Below are 17,112 nucleotides of genomic sequence, written 5' to 3' on the forward strand. Positions count from 1 at the left end.
TGTTAAATTGTACATTTAACTATATTCTAATCTTGTAAATACCGCCTTTTGTTTGCCAACTGCAGCGGGTTTTTGTTCTTTTCAAACTCATTGCACGCTTGCTAGAATTCAATAGCTGAAGGTTTTATTTTGACTTTATATAATTGTCAGTAATTATAGTCATAACGGGGAATTAAAAAGGCTTCTTTTCACCGCCACTGCTAGGAGGTGTAAATAACTTTGAATATCATAAAATGGTGATGCAAAATAAGCTAGTGTCTTTGAATTTAACTTTAATTTCACTTCCAAACCAGAGACAAAATAGCTTCATAGTACAGACAGCATATTGGTTAGGATCCCCAAAGCTAAAAAAAAATGTTCATTTTAAGTGTGCATGTGCTTGCTTGTAAATCAGAATACTGTATTCAATACACATTGTAAAAGTTGACACTTCAGCCCTTTATACTTCCAGTTTATGGCTGGTATCTGCTTTGAATCTTACATTGAACTGAGATACACCATCTGCAACTACTTGTTGGTTTGTGAACGTGTGTAGCTTCAAATTATGCAGAAGAATCAGGCCTTTGCAGCAATAAATCTTAAAATTGTTCTACAAAAGATAACAGGACCTTAGCATGCCTTTTCTTCCAGACTCAGGGAGATCTGTGTTCGTTCTTCTCACTTTTGGATCTTGAATGGGTGAGGCATGTACCTACATAGCGAAATATACTGGGCGAGATCCAATTAAATCATACTGTTGATTTAGATCTGTGGGAATGAATGGACTTGTCCATTGATTTCAATGGTTCTTCCCTGAATATGACTAACATTGGATATTGTCCACCATTCTCCAAAGATTTAATGTTTGCAGGAATATTAATACACAGCACTAGAGATGAATCCACTTCAATGTTTCAGATTTCTGCTCTGAAATGTCATTGAAACAAACCTCATATTGCAAGCGAAACCATTGCTTCCAAAGTTTCAAAGCTATTGTTTCACTTACAACATGTGATAAATTGAAGCAGCTGTAACCTAGCAGTTTGAAAGTAAAAACAATTTCCCCATAGGATTGGAAGGATGCAGAGAGCATTTCTGAAGTCTCTGGTTTTGCTAATATTGCTAGATATACTTAGTGTCAATTTTTGGCACAGTAAATATTATTCCATGACATGATCAAAATGAGTAAATGTGTGTCTTGTAAAGGGAAAGACAAATTTTTCAAACTGGGCATACAGGAAATATCACACCACACTGTTAGTCTTTCAGGTACCAAGAGGGAACGTTGTTTAGACTTCCCATGGTTACTTGAGCCATTAATTCTTTGTTTGGCATCTGCAGCCACAGCAGCTGGTATGGCTGACACTGGCAATTGTTCATCAGCCTACTGCTTGAGTGTGTTCCACCATATCATAAACAAATCAAGCCTTGGCCATGACACAGCATTTCAAATAACTGTTCTCTCTCCCCCTAACAATTTCTTAATTTCTTAACACTGCAATCCAGTGCATGTTGACTCAGAGGTAACGGCCACTGTGTTCAACGGGGCTTACTCACTAGTGTTTAGAATTGTAGCCTAAGTTAAGAACAAACAACCTGTATAATTAGGAAGAGGAATGCTGAGCAAGAGCATGTTAAGTTAAATAGCTGAACTGTGGCAAAAGCACATCCTGCTGGGTTTACATCCTAAATAAATTAGTGTCTTGCAAGTTTACATTTACATTTTAATTTTTATTGCATTAAAATGTTCTATTTTTAAATTAAAAGTTGCATTTTTCCTTGCCTCCACATATCTTTTCTCTCCCCCCTCCGCCACCTAGCCCTCCCGTGAAGAAATATAAATTTAAACTCAGCACATAATCCACTAGGTGGCAATCTTCCAGCTAATTCTGAATTCATCAAATCCCAGGCAAATTATCCAACAATTCATTTTAAGTACAAGTTACAGCCCCTACGTTTGTATAACCTGTAAGGCTTTGGAGTTGCTCACTGTTTTCTTTAAGACACACTGCTCCATGGCATATTAATGGCAGAGATCCCCACAGATTCAATTTTTCATCTCAACTGTGTTCCTCTTTGTCATCACTGTATTATCATCAGTGGTGCAGTGAATAATACTCTGCCCGTTGGTGAATAATGCATAACCACTTAAATTGTAAACCAGTAAAGAAAGATGTATAATACAAGAAGCTTTCTTTAGAGGTTTATACCTTAAATTGCCATGAGGGCAATTGTTATATTTACTATTTTATATTTACCAACCGGTGGTGGCTGCACCAGCATATTAGCCACAGAAAAGTCTCTTTTGTTGCCATTTTAATTCCATATTTTCTTTGTAATCCGTTTTGGTAACTCCTTTAATCTCTGTGCCCAATAATGGGCATTTTTCTCTTATCCTCTATTAAACCTTCTCCTTTTTTCCTTTCTGCTCCAAAACTGCTTTTTCCCTTCTCTTTCTGTATCCCTTCTCTTTCTCTTTTCTTTGGCCTACCCTCCCATTTTTCCGTTTCCTAGTTTTCAGGCCTCTTTTACATAGCACCATTTCAACCTGTGCTTTTTTGTGGCTATTCACTTGTATGGAGTACAGTCACTTCTTTTTTCTTTCTTTCCTTTTTTGCTGCCTGTTGCAGCCATTTTGTGCTGGCACCCATGGCACTTTGATCAATATATGAGTACTTTTCAATATCTTTTGACTCTAAAGCTCTCTCGTGAATTTTAAAATTTTCCACTGATGTTGTAAGCAGCCCATTGTTTACTGTAAGGAAGTTTCTGATGAGGGTTAATTCAGAGCAAACCATATGAAGCTGATCCTGGAGTTGAGTGTCTCTCTCCTATTTGTGTGCATTTAGAAATGGCTTGTTGTCTGGGTGGGCTTTTATTGAGGTCAAAAGACTGCCTCTGTATAAGCTCGCCGGCTTGCCCCAATTTATTTCTCAAATTAGCCTTGTTTATGTCCTCTGCCAAGGCCAATTCTAGGGCCAAATTTATTGAAGGACTTGTATTCCTAGATTCTTGCATGTCCCCTTTAAGATTTATTGACCAGTCCAAAGCAGGAAATATAGGGGATACTTCATCTTGTATCAGCTTGCTCAACTCTTTTTTTACTCTCCTGAAGGAAAAACTGTGATTTTATTTTGTCTTTTCTGAGGTTCAGGAGAGCTACTTGTAAAGTTTGGCATAATTCCCAGGGCTTTACATGCCTTCCTTGTGTACACCATATTGGTCAACCACTCGGGGAGCCTTAAGCTTGTGCAGAGTCCCACAAAGAGTTAGATCCAATGAAGGTTCTAGAAGGACCTAGGTTATAAATTTGCCATGGCAAAATAATTCCTTATTTAAGAATCTGTGCTTTGGTTTATACACTCTTATTATAACATACATGCCTTGGATTTGGAACACATTTCAGTAAAAAGGCTGATGCCTAATGCCTTCATTAGACACTTTTAGGCGGCAGGTGAAAGCATTCCTTTTCAACCAGGCTTTTGGCTTATACCCTTTTTCAATGGGTTTGTTAGAAGGGGTGGGTTGGGGGGGGTTATTGGCTTGTACACGGGTTTTTTGTTCTTTTTTATTATGTATTTATATTTTTATATTGTATTTTTAGGTTTGTGAACCTCCCTGAGATCTATGGATGATGGATGGTATACAAATTTAACAAATAATACAACAGCCATGGTATGCAGAACAGAGTTCATCCCTTGTGATTCACATATGATGCTTTCTTATGCGTGAGAGACAAAGAAATGGCAGAATAATAATAATAATAATATTTTTTTATTTGTACCCCGCCCATCTGGCTGAGTCTCCCCAGCCACTCTGGGCGGCTTCCAGTCGAATATCACAACAATACAGCAATAGCACAATTACAAAAGTCACAAACAATACATAAACCACATCAAAAAATACACAACCGAATAGAAAACAATTTCGGGTTTTGAGAGTAGTAAATCAAGATTCCAAACTGATATAATTGAAGGAAATAGCAAACTGTTTTCAAAAATGTACGACTACATACTAGAATGGAACACCAAGGATGAAGAGACAAAAGATGTAATGATTAAGTGGGCCAGGGACTTTGGTTATAATATTGATATTGATTTATGGCTGAAGCTATGGAACCAAGGTTTAAAATTTACAGCGTGCACGGTACTCAAAGAAAATCTTATGAAAATGATGTACCGCTGGTACCTGACCCCAGTAAAATTGGCTAGGATTTGTAAGAATAGAGAAAAGAAATGTTGGAAATGCAATTTGGAAGTTGGGGATATGTACCACATGTGGTGGCTGTGTAAAGAGGTGAAACCTTTTTGGGAACTAATATATAATGAATTAAAAAAGATCTTAAAATATACGTTTCCCAAGAAACCGGAAATGTTTCTGTTGGGATTGTTAGGAAGAGAAATCAAGAAAGAAGACCAGAAAATATTTATGTATGCCACCACTGCGGCCAGAATGGTCTTGGCGCAAAAATGGAAAACCGCGGATATCCCCACAATAGAGGATTGGAGGGTAAAATTGGTTGAATACATAGAGCTGGCCAAACTTACTGGGAAGTTAAGGGAACAGAGAGACCATAAAGTACAAACAGAGTGGAGTAAATTTGTGGAATATCTGGAAATGTATTGTAAGACTTTAAAGACACTGACAGGTCTGAAGTAATACCTACAACAGGAAATAGAGTGTTAAGTATAAAAAATGGACAAAGAAGGTGACTGTTGAAAATAAGGTAAAAGAAAAGCGCAAAATGTAAGAGATAAACTGTAAAACCAAATACGAAGTGAAAGGGAAGTTGGGTTCGGCAGAACCAAAATTGGGTATTCAGGTAAGGGGAATGGGAGTATGAAAACATTTGTTTAGTAATGGTTTATGTATGTTATTTGGATTAATTTGCTTTTTATAAATGTATGGTTATGTGTATACTAGTAAAACAATAAAAATCATATTAAAAAAAGAAAAGAAAACAATTTCGACATAAATCAATATCTAAAACTAAGAATACATCCTTAATACAGTTTAAATAACATAGGTAAAAAATAACAGGAATCAGCCATATGCTTCCTTGAATAGAAATTCTGTTAGCATTAAAACCAACAGTGTACATAAATTGTTCTTGCGTATATAGTTTTATCAGAAATCCTGGTCGTCCCCCCCAATAGTTATCTGCTTTCTAGATCAAGTAGCTATGAATGAGTTTGGCTTGTTAGTGCTTAAGGAAATTGCATATTCATAGGAACATTGCTGAATACCCCAGAGTATAAGAAACATTAAATTAAATTAAGGATGCAACCTATCCAATCAATTTCCCACTGACAAGGTATGCTCTATATACTAAATGAATTAGTAAATGGGAGAGCAAACCCAATTAGATTTGAGCATAATTTTTGAATCTGTTGACTGAGTCCCAAGATTCATTACACTTAGTTTAAAAAATGCACCAAGTACACAGATAGCTCTCTCAACATAGTCACTTCCCAGAAATGTTAAAATATATTCTAGATAAGATCTACAGATCTAAGGCATGCTGTGGACTGTGGCTTCTCCTGCAAAAGAAATTGTGAACAGGTTGTGTTATAGTTGGAACAATTTTATTCCACATTTACAAGCCTTTCATGTTTCAGAAACAGGAACTCTAATTCCTGTACTTAATTTTTCAACAATGTTAGCTCTACTCCTGATTTGATGTAAGTTTCACTGTGGTATCCAGTGATATGTAAACTGGAATAGTTTGCCTTCAGCCTAGTTCAGCACTGCAGACAGCTCCTCGGTGACAATGTGTATGGCACACATACATTTTTGGGATTGCAATAAATCTTGCAAGACTGTGTCACTCTTCTATTCTGTATTAGGATTTCTGATAACAAAGTTGCTCTGAATGAAACCAAAAGCTGAGCTTTTCCTATCCAAAACCGAGTTCTATTATGGATCAGTCACTGAAGACTTGCCACCCTAAAATCAGTACCAGAACTTAGAGGTGTCATTACAGGTGTTCTCTTCAAGCACCAGGATTGTGTCCATTGTTTGTTGTTGTTAATTCATGTTGCCTTCAAGCTTTGAATATTGTTTTATGACCTGTATTACATATTGTTTTATTTCTGTACACCACTGGAGTATTCTTGAATGTAGAACACACTATACATTCTGAAATAAATAAAATGTCCATGATTAGAGTAGTAGCTTCTTAAAGCCGCTAATATTATTCTACGCTAAAAAACAGAGCTTGTTTTTCCCACATCACATTCCATGATTAATTTTACGACTCTATTTTAAAAAAGAACAGTGTCAAATACTTTGCTACAGTAACATGAGGGTTACATCACAGTGAAATTAATGTTTTTCATTCCAGCTTTGCTTGTAATTTGTTTTCCATATACTGATTTACTTTTGCAATTGTTTCAACCTTCCCCTTCAAAGGGCTTGAATTTTTATGCACCAAACCACTGAACACCATCTTTCTTTAGAATCAATAAATGAGTCAGTCTGTAAATATTGGGTGAAAACATTCTGCTATTTCTATAGAACATTCAACAACACCCCCCTTGCCTTCCAAGTCTATTTCAATTCAAATGATTCTGTAATATGAAGGGAATTTAATTATAAATATTATTCTATAGAAGAACACTTGGAGTACAGAACACCCTTCTCATTTAATACCCATTGTCCTGAACCTCCAGCCTACCTAACGGCAAGTCCCATACAGTATGTCGAGTGCAAAGTTCAACAAACAGGAAACACAGTGTGGGGTCAATCCATGTAAGCCAAGTTCAAAGTCCACCAGCCAGGAAACACAGTTGTTATGTACTAAGCTTGGATCCTAGAACAATAGGCAAGTAGGATCCTAGAATGCAACAACTGGTTGGTTTGCAGGAGAAGACCAATCAGGCTCCAGGAGGGAAGCAGAATCAGCCAATCAGACGGGACTCATTGTGTAAATAGTGTATATAAAAGCCTGAGATTTGGGGGGCATTTCATTCACTGTTTTACAAGCTGCAATGAAGCGCATGAAGTCACTACAGGACTCCGAGTATATTTCAACAGTCCAGAGGTGAACCCAAAGCGCAGTCCTGTAAAGCAGTGGTCCTCAACCTTGGGCCTCCAGATGTTTTGAGACTACAGTTCCCATCATCCCTGACCACTGGTCCTGCTAGCTAGGGATCATGGGAGTTGTAGGCCAAAAACATCTGGAGGCCCAAGGTTGAGGACCACTGCTGTAAAGGTCCTGGAAAGTCCAAGCCAAGGTCCATTAACATGAGCGGTTGAGCAGACAGCCCCATGGTTCTCCCCTTTTCTCTCTTGATTGTAGTATATGGGCTTGGTGAGGCACATGACCTTTCCTGAGCAAAATCCAGCTGAAGAATCACACACCTCTTCCCAGAGCCAAGAGCCCCACCTGGCCAGCTAGTGAGCTGGGCTGTGTGTCCTGGCCTGCCTCAGCCTCCCAGAGTGTATCTCTCACTGCTCCCTATGCCTGAGAACCTGCCTTGTTCAGGGAGACAGGTGCCCCTCTGGCTCTGATGATGCTGGCTCTGATGATGCTCTTCTGGTCCTTGCACACTGACCCTCATCCTCTCGCCATCCTCTGTCATCCTGTGTGTACTTTCCGCAACCCCAACATCTCCTTGCCCCGGTAGGTTCCAGTCGTGGCTACATCCCTCACCGGGATCCTCTTCCTCCTCCCCATTCATGACACACACACATATATATTACACTGGGTCTACATGTCAGGCTTGGGTCTACATAAGTCAGGCTTAACCTTGTGCCTGGGTCTACATAAGTCAGGCTTAACCCTTCATCAACAGATGGAGGTCAAATTCACCCTGACAACACCGGGGAAAACAACAACAACTTCATGTTCCAGGTAGCCCCTAACCATGATGAAGTATGAATTCCCATGTGACATTTCAGGGAATCTGCCCCTTAATTTTGTAAATGACTGATGCATTTACTCCTACAGCTTTCCAATTCTACACCTATTGGAATGAATGAGAAAATTAAAAAATTATACAAGTAAGATAAAATGCTGTTCATTATCCATGGCCAATAATGGCCCTTGACAACCCCTTTGCAAACTGCAATTTATTAATCTTACTGTTATGTACTGAGCTGAATCCTAGAACAATAGGATTCAGAATCAGCGGGAGCTACCCAATCCAACTCCAGGTGGAAGTGAATCCGCAACCTGATTGGCCTGCTGGAGCAGCCAATCAGGCGGCTGGCAGAAGTGAATCTGCTACCTGATTGGCCTGTAGGAGCAGCCAATCAGGCTGCAGGCAGAAGTCAATCCACAATATAATTGGCCCACAGGTGTAGCCCTGAAGTAGCCAATCACGCAAGGCCCATTGTGTAAATAATGTATATAAGCAGATGGTTTTGGGAAAAGAGCCATTCGTCTTCTCTTCTTCTCCTTGATGAATATGAGCTGAATAAAGAGCATGAAATTCACTCTCGACTCCGAGTATATTTCACTGGCGACGAAGGTGGGATCCTGATGAGCTGACCGCCACCACGCACTGCACCGCAGCACCGCCACCTGCTGCACCGCTGCATCGCACCGTGCATCCAGGCTTCAGCTCCAGGACCCAAGGAACCCAGAATGGCAACCGACAGCAGCTTCTTGCCATTCAAACCAGCATCAGGAGACTGGGAAGGGTACGCCGCCCGTTTCAACTTCCTCCTGCAAGCGAAAGAAGTCACCAACGATGCCATGAAGAGGGCGACATTCTTCAGCGTCTGTGGAGAGGAGACGTTTGAAATCGCCCGGGCTCTCCTTGCACCTAGAGATGTCGCTACCGTCTCTTACAAAACAATAATGGAACGGCTGAAGGAGCACTTTTCACCACAGCCCTCGGTGGTAGCTTGCCGAAATGCCTTCTACGCAAAGCAGCAAGCCCCGGGGGAAACCATAACTGGGTTTGTGACCTCCCTCCGCCAAGCCGCCCGGTTATGCAACTTCTCAGAGTTGGAGAACATGCTTCGTGACCGCCTCGTCGGTGGCCTGAGGGACGAGATGTTGCAACGACGCCTCTACGCCAAAAAAGACCTCACGTTCCAGATTGCTCTGGAGGAAGCCCTGGCAACCGAAGCCGCCGAGAGGTCAACGCAAGAGGCACGACCGGCCCCGCCATCCCAACCGAGGGTCTACCACGAAGACCTCACCAACGAATCCGAATCTGACAGGGAGGAAGTACACCGAGTACAGCGGCGCACTCAAGCAGCACACACACCACAGCAGCCTCGACGAGAAGGAGGGAACTGTGCAAGCTGCGGGGAGAACCACGAGAGGAGGACCTGTCGTTTCCGCAACGCAGAGTGCAGGCAGTGCAGAAAATTGGGACACATCGCCCGGGTGTGTCGGGCTCGACTCACCCGTCGACAAGCATCAGATGACCGACCCAGGAGCCCCAGGTCACACGGCACCATGCACCAAGGCAACTCGACGGAGATCACGGACTACCAGGTATTCCAGTTGCCCCATCCCAGCACAGAGAAAATTTATATAGAGGTACAGATAGAGGGAGCCCCATGCCGCATGGAGCTGGACACGGGTTCAACTCTATCCATAATCTCGGCCCGAACATTAAGGGAACTGTGCCCTAATGGGGGTCCCAAACTAAGGCCGGCCCCATTCACCCTCCGGGACTTCCAGAAACGTAAGGTCCCTACAATGGGGGTGGGGACCTTCAGGGTGCAATATCGAGGGCGAAAGCAACAATTGGACTTGCTGGTAGTTAAGGGCCCCTACGTTAGCTTACTGGGACTGGCATGGTTTGGACCTCTGGGGCTAGCCGTTACCGGGGTGAACCGCACTAGCTTACAAGTGGACGTGGACGCCATATGCAAAGAGTTTCCAGGGGTTTTCGATGGGGCATTGGGACGATATACAGGACCCCCCATTGCCCTACAGCTAGACCCCGCTGTACGACCCATCAGGCACAAGGCCCGCCGGGTCCCGTTCGCCCTGAAACCCCGCATAGACGAGGAATTGGACCGGCTCGTGGAGCAAGGAGTGCTGGAGCCGGTGCCCAACGCCCCCTGGGAAACTCCAATTGTCACACCCGTCAAGCCTAACGGTTCGGTCCGCATCTGTGCAGACTACAAATGCACCATAAACAAGGCTCTCACGGCCCATGCATACCCAGTGCCAGTGGTCAGCCATGTCCTCGCCACCCTGGCTGGGTCAAAAATCTTTGGCAAACTGGACTTGGCCCAAGCATATCAACAGTTGCCTGTGGACGAAGCCACAGCAGAGGCTCAGACGATTGTGACGCACAGAGGGGCATTCAGAGTTAAGCGGCTGCAATTTGGCGTTAGCGTGGCACCAGGCATATTCCAGAATCTAATGGACTCTCTCCTTAAAGGGATTCCTGGCGTCACCCCCTTCTTCGATGATGTACTGATCGCCGGGCCCACACCAGAGGAATTTGAGGACCGCCTCCGCTCCGTCCTGCACCGTTTCCAGTCGGCGGGCCTCAAGGTGAAGCGGGAAAAGTGTTTACTGGGAGTGCCGCAGGTGGACTTTCTGGGATTTAAGGTGGAAGAATTTTGGGGCAGGCCCAGCATGGGTACCCGCCACAGTCACCAAGGTGACCGGTCCCGTGTCGTACGAGGTACTAACGGAAGGGGGGCAATGTTGGCGCCGCCACTGCGACCAGCTACGGCGACGATTCCCAGGAGGAACCCGGGAGGAGAGCGGGACAGAGGGGTCCCAAGGGGACAGCAGGGCAGTGAGGCCTGTAGAGCGAGAGGGGTGGGCAGGGGAAGCAGAAGCAGTAGGCACAGAGGGGCGCCCCGAGGCTGGAAGGACACCGGAACCAGAGTCACAACCTAGTGGTTCAGTGGCGCCAGACCAGACAGCCCCGGCACAGCCAGCAGCCTCGGAACACGAGCCAGAACCAGAACCCCTGACCAAGGAACACCCCAGGCCACAACGCACACGGAGGCGGCCAGCAGACCTTGGGGACTACGAATGCAACTTCCCGGGCAGGACTGGAACTTAGAGGGGAGGGGTGTTATGTACTGAGCTGAATCCTAGAACAATAGGATTCAGAATCAGCGGGAGCTACCCAATCCAACTCCAGGTGGAAGTGAATCCGCAACCTGATTGGCCTGCTGGAGCAGCCAATCAGGCGGCTGGCAGAAGTGAATCTGCTACCTGATTGGCCTGTAGGAGCAGCCAATCAGGCTGCAGGCAGAAGTCAATCCACAATATAATTGGCCCACAGGTGTAGCCCTGAAGTAGCCAATCACGCAAGGCCCATTGTGTAAATAATGTATATAAGCAGATGGTTTTGGGAAAAGAGCCATTCGTCTTCTCTTCTTCTCCTTGATGAATATGAGCTGAATAAAGAGCATGAAATTCACTCTCGACTCCGAGTATATTTCACTTACTCTGAAGTAAGATGCACTCTCATGGTGTCCAAGGGATGGGAGCATGACAGGTGGGTGAAGTCCCATTGCACAAGTGAATGCCTGCTCATGTTCAATTGGATCTTGCTTTATGCCTTGAAAATTCAGGAGGGGATAGAACTTCACAGTGATGGGCAATGGGATCTCATCTCCCTCCTCAGTCACATGCTCAAATCCTAGGACCTTGGATGCCACATATAATGAAATTGCTTCTGAGAACTTTTAACGGAACTGAAATTGACGAGGCCTATATTGATGTTTTGATATGACTTTCTAAAAATAGAGCATGACAAAACTAGCCCTGACACAGGATGCATATTATTGAAGGATTTTCTTTCTGATCCTACTGGATTAAGATTGTTTACAGTCATAAAACACATCCCAAAAGTCAATGTTAGCAGCTGCCTTAGTTTACTTTTAACAAGCCCAGGCTTAGCTGGGCAAGAATGAATGCCCTGGTTGCTAAAGCCTCCTTTCCTTTTGTGAAACTGCACCCCTAAAGCTATTCAGCAGTATGTTTAAGGGGAGCAAGGAATATCTCTTGGTAGAGACTTGTGCTGTTATAATTTCCATGGTCCATAGTGGGAAGGCAGAAGAAAGTGAAAAATAGTTCTATAGGCATGCCAGGTTTATCTGTGTTATCAAGGATCCTTTGGAAGAGCTTCCTGCTGTGTAGCTCTTTAACCCAGTTCTGCCCATTATATTAGCCATATGTTTTTTATTATCTTTCATAGCAGGAAGAGATTGCAGCTACTGGTATGTAGGCTTCAAAACAGCTGTTGAAGAGAGCAGTGATGGTGACTCACTGGGAGGTTAAACAAGGAAAGGTGATTCATTCCACCATGGGCTAGCTCAGACATCCCCAAACCTGGCCCTCCAGATGTTTTGGGACTACAATTCCCATCATCCCTGACCACTGGTCCTGTTAGCTAGGTGGGAGTTAGATGATAATAATAATAATAATAATAATTTATTATTTATACCCCGCCCATCTGGCCGGGTTCCCCCAGCCACTCTGGGCGGCTTCCAAAAAAAACAGAAATTCTAAAATACAGAAATCCATCAAACATTAAAAGCTTCCCTAAACAGGGCTGCCTTGAGATGCCTTCTAAAGGTCTGGTAATTGTTCTCTTTGACCTCTAGTGGGAGGGCATTCCACAGGGTGGGTGCCACTACCGAGAAGGCCCTCTGCCTGGTTCCCTGTAACTTGGCTTCTCGTAATGAGGGAACCGCCAGAAGGCCCTCGGAGCTGGACCTCAGTGTCCGGGCAGAACGATGGGGGTGGAGACGCTCCTTCAGGTATACCGGACCGAGGCCGTTTAGGGCTTTAAAGGTCAACACCAACACTTTGAATTGTGCTCGGAAACGTACTGGGAGCCAATGTAGGTCTTTTAGGACCGGTGTTATGTGATCTCGGCGGCCGCTCCCAGTCACCAGTCTAGCTGCCGCATTCTGGATTAGTTGTAGTTTCCGGGTCACCTTCAAAGGTAGCCCCACGTAGAGCGCATTGCAGTAGTCCAAGCGAGAGATAACTAGAGCATGCACCACTCTGGAGAGACAGTCAGTGGGCAGGTAGGGACTCAGCCTGCGTACCAGATGGAGCTGATAAACAGCTGCCCTGGACACGGAGTTGACCTGTGCCTCCATGGACAGCTGTGAGTCTAAAATGACTCCCAGGCTGCGCACCTGGTCTTTCAGGGGCACAGTTACCCCATTCAGGACCAGGGAGTCCTCCACACCCGCCCGCCTCCTGTCCCCCACAAACAGTACTTCTGTCTTGTCAGGATTCAATCTCAATCTGTTAGCCGCCATCCATCCTCCAACCGCCTCCAAGCACTCACACAGGACCTTCACCGCCTTCACTGGTTCTGATTTAAAAGAGAGGTAGAGCTGGGTATCATCAGCATACTGATGGACACCCAGCCCAAACCCCCTGATGATCTCTCCCAGCGGCTGCATATAGATGTTAAAAAGCATGGGGGAGAGGACAGAACCCTGAGGCACCCCACAAGTGAGCGCCCAGGGGTCTGAACACTCATCCCCCACCACCACTTTCTGAACACGGCCCAGGAGGAAGGAGCGGAACCACTGCATGACAGTGCCCCCAGCTCCCAAGCCCTCTAGACGGTCCAGAAGGATGTTATGGTCGATGGTGTCAAAAGCCGCTGAGAGATCCAGCAGAACAAGGAAACAGCTCTTACCTTTGTCCCTAGCCCGCCGGAGATCATCGACCAGTGCGACCAAGGCAGTTTCAGTCCCATGATGAGGCCTGAATCCTGACTGGAAGGGATCCAAATGGTCCGCTTCTTCCAGGCGTGCCTGGAGTTGTTCCGCAACCACTCGCTCAATCACCTTGCCCAAGAATGGAAGATTTGAGACTGGGCGATAGTTGGCCGTATTGGCCGGATCTAAAGATGGTTTTTTAAGAAGCGGTTTAATAACCGCCTCTTTCAGCGGGTCTGGGAAGGCTCCCTCATGGAGAGAAGCATTTACCAACCCGCGAAGCCCATCGCCCAGCCCTTCCTGGCTAGCTTTTATAAGCCAGGATGGGCAAGGATCAAGGAGACAGGTGGTTGGTTTCATTCGTCTAAGCAGCCTGTCCACATCCTCGGAGGTAACAGATTGAAATTGATCCCACAAAACTTGACTAGACAGACAAAACTTGGGAGTTGTAGTCCCAAAACATCTGGAGGGCCGAGTTTGGGGATGCCTGGGCTAGCGCATTGTGCTCACTTGGATGGCTTTAAAAGGGGGATGAAACAAATTCATGGATGAGAAGGCTATCAGTGGCAAGTAGTTTCTTTCACTCTAGGATCAGAGGCAGGACCAGAAGAATACCTATTGCTAAAATCCCAAGTGGCAAGAGTACAGTTGACTACTGGGAGAACAGGATGAAGGACTCGATGGGCCATTTTTTCTGATCTGGGTTCTTCTGATGTAAGAAGTAACACAAAGAAGCAATCTGGTCTTCTTCACAAACACGTTTCTCTATTTTCTTTTCCATTGCGGGTTCTTGAATAATAAAATTTTTATGGCTTATATTACAACCCTGTACCCACTTTCCTGGGAGTAAGCCCCATTCAACTCAATGTGGTTTTTACTTCTGAACAGAAATAATAATAATAATAATAATAATAATAATAATAATAATAATAATAATAATGGATGTGAGGGGGAAAGAGTACAGAGAGCCCCCACCCATCTTGAGGAGCAGCTCTTTCTCCAGCAGTAGCGTCAGCGGGGAGGGGGAAGAGTCCAGTGAGGAAGGAGGAAGAAGGGGACAGGGCTCTGGCAGCATAGGAGAGCCCCTGCTGCACGTGGGACAGGAAGAGAGAGAGGGGGAGAAGGAAAACACGGAAAGAAGACCCTTTTCCCCTCCGGTTCCGGAATTACGCAGGAGGAAACGCGGGAGGAGATTTGGGGTGCCCTGACTCTTATATTGGAAGAAAACGCGGGAAGCGCCATTCCAGGGTTCTGGGTCAGACTAAGAGGATGTATCCTGTATAACTCTAGCACTGTAAATAGCCTGCACTCAATAAAAGCATGAAAAGTCAAAGGTCTGGAGAGTCGTTACTCTAGAGTAGTCGCAACGCATCCTCTGTGACAATAATAATAATAATAATTTTATTATTTATACCCCGCCCATCTGGCTGGGTTTCCCCAGCCACTCTGGGTGGCTCCCAACAGAACACTAAAAACAGAATAAAACTTCAAACATTAAAAACTACCCTAAACACGTGTAAGATTGCCCTTTCGGACTTGTACCATCACCATTGCCTGCTCTATGAAACAGGAAAAAGAAAATGTTTTTCATAATGCAGAATGTGCCTTTAAAAAAAGCATGAAAGTGAGGCACATTTGAAAATATTAATGCTGGGGTCCTAAAGAATAAAATGTATAACCAAGTCCCATGGGTTATATCTCCAAATAAAAGTGCTTAGGATTCATCCCATTGCATAAACACTGCAAATGTAAGCATGTAGTTTTGAGAACTGTTCCCATTGGGAGAGGCACAGAAGACCAGTAAAAGAAAGCTGGGGACAGAATCCATGATGCCTAACTGTGAGGAATGTGTTTTATTGGCCATTATGAAGATCAGGAATGACACTATAATTTTTAAGAGGGTACATAAGCTCTTGCCATACCCTTCAGCCTAAGCTGCATTGGTTTATGTTAGGATAAAGAGTCTTTGTTAGGGGTAGCTGGGACATTCACAATGGTGGCGGGAAGGAAAAGGTTAAAATCTCCAGATTGAATGTTGGCCTTCAGCTATTACTGCTGCACCCTTCTGATCTCCTCCAATTGCTATTTTTTTCTATACATATTTGGGTTCTTTGGTGGTCCAAAAGGTGGAGTACATATATATATATATATATTGGAGACCAGCTTCCTTATATAACTTCATAATGTTCCAAATGATACTAATGTTCTAAAGCAGATCCGATACAAGAGGTGCTTGAAACTCTGTGCAGTTTGGATTCCCCCCCCCCCATAGAGGAACCATTCCAACTTTCCCTTTTTATCTCGGACCTCTGCTTTGGAAGCCAATAACAATTGTTCAAACATTCCCATTGGATTCCATCTCTGTTCACTGTTGGCTAATGTAGCTTTTTAATAGAATATGCCAAAAGAAACTGGATGTGTCAATAGCACCATTCTCTTGATGATGTGTAATAAGGGGAAGAAGAATCAGAAGCTGCACTGCTAGAGACACTTGTGTGCATAATAAAATCTGTCACAATGAGACCTTTGTCTGTTAAACGAGCACAGACACAGATTTTCTTCCTCATGCACACCACTACTGCAGGAAACCAGTAGGGCATCATTAATGTCCTTTGAACATCATTTCTAAACTGGGCAAGAGCAATAGACATCTCCTTTCACATTCCTTTTGAGTTATTTTTTGCATGCGCCTGTGAACTCCATGGGCCCCATTAAAATACATAGAATTCTAGAAAAAGGAATGAGATGGAGACAAAACAATTTCTTGACTCAGCACAAAAACACTTAAATATGAAAGCAATGAAGTGGGGGAGGGAAATAGGCTGTGACAAAACTTTTAGATGCATAAAAGCTCAGATTTTTGTGTGTGGGCATATATTATTGTAGAAGCAATAATATTTATGATGTGATGTTTATTTATTTATAATTCAGTTATTTAAAATATATTGAGTGATATCTAGTTGCAACAGCCCACTTGCACAATTGCCATTCCAATAGTGTCAGAATAGTGTCATTCTTCTTGTTGTTGTTTAGTTGTTTAGTCGTGTCTGACTCTTTGTGACCCCATGGACCAGAGCACGCCAGGCACTCCTGTCTTCCACTCCCTCCCACAGCTTGGTCAAACTCATGTTTGTAGCTTCAAGAACACTGTCCAACCATCTCGTCCTCTGTCGTCCTCTTCTCCTTGTGCCCTCAATCTTTCCCAACATCAGGGTCTTTTCCAGGGAGTCTTCTCTTCTCATGAGTGTCATTCTTAGTGTGGAGCAACAGCCAAACCCAGGGGGTTCCTTCTGCTTACAAATCTATTGTGAAACTCCTAGCACACTGCTATAATTATACTCGGTTAACAGTTAATCTTGTGTGCTACTGATTGTGGAACAACAGCACCTCTCAGACTTCTTGTGTCAACACCATGTGTGAATCTCATTCTATTATAAGTAAAAAGTAAAACAACTAATGGTCAAGTTACCTATTACATTCAGTACACTCAGAGAAGAGAACAAGGAA

The sequence above is a fragment of the Zootoca vivipara genome, chromosome 2 (genome assembly GCF_963506605.1).
Source record: "Zootoca vivipara chromosome 2, rZooViv1.1, whole genome shotgun sequence".
Taxonomy (NCBI): domain Eukaryota; kingdom Metazoa; phylum Chordata; class Lepidosauria; order Squamata; family Lacertidae; genus Zootoca; species Zootoca vivipara.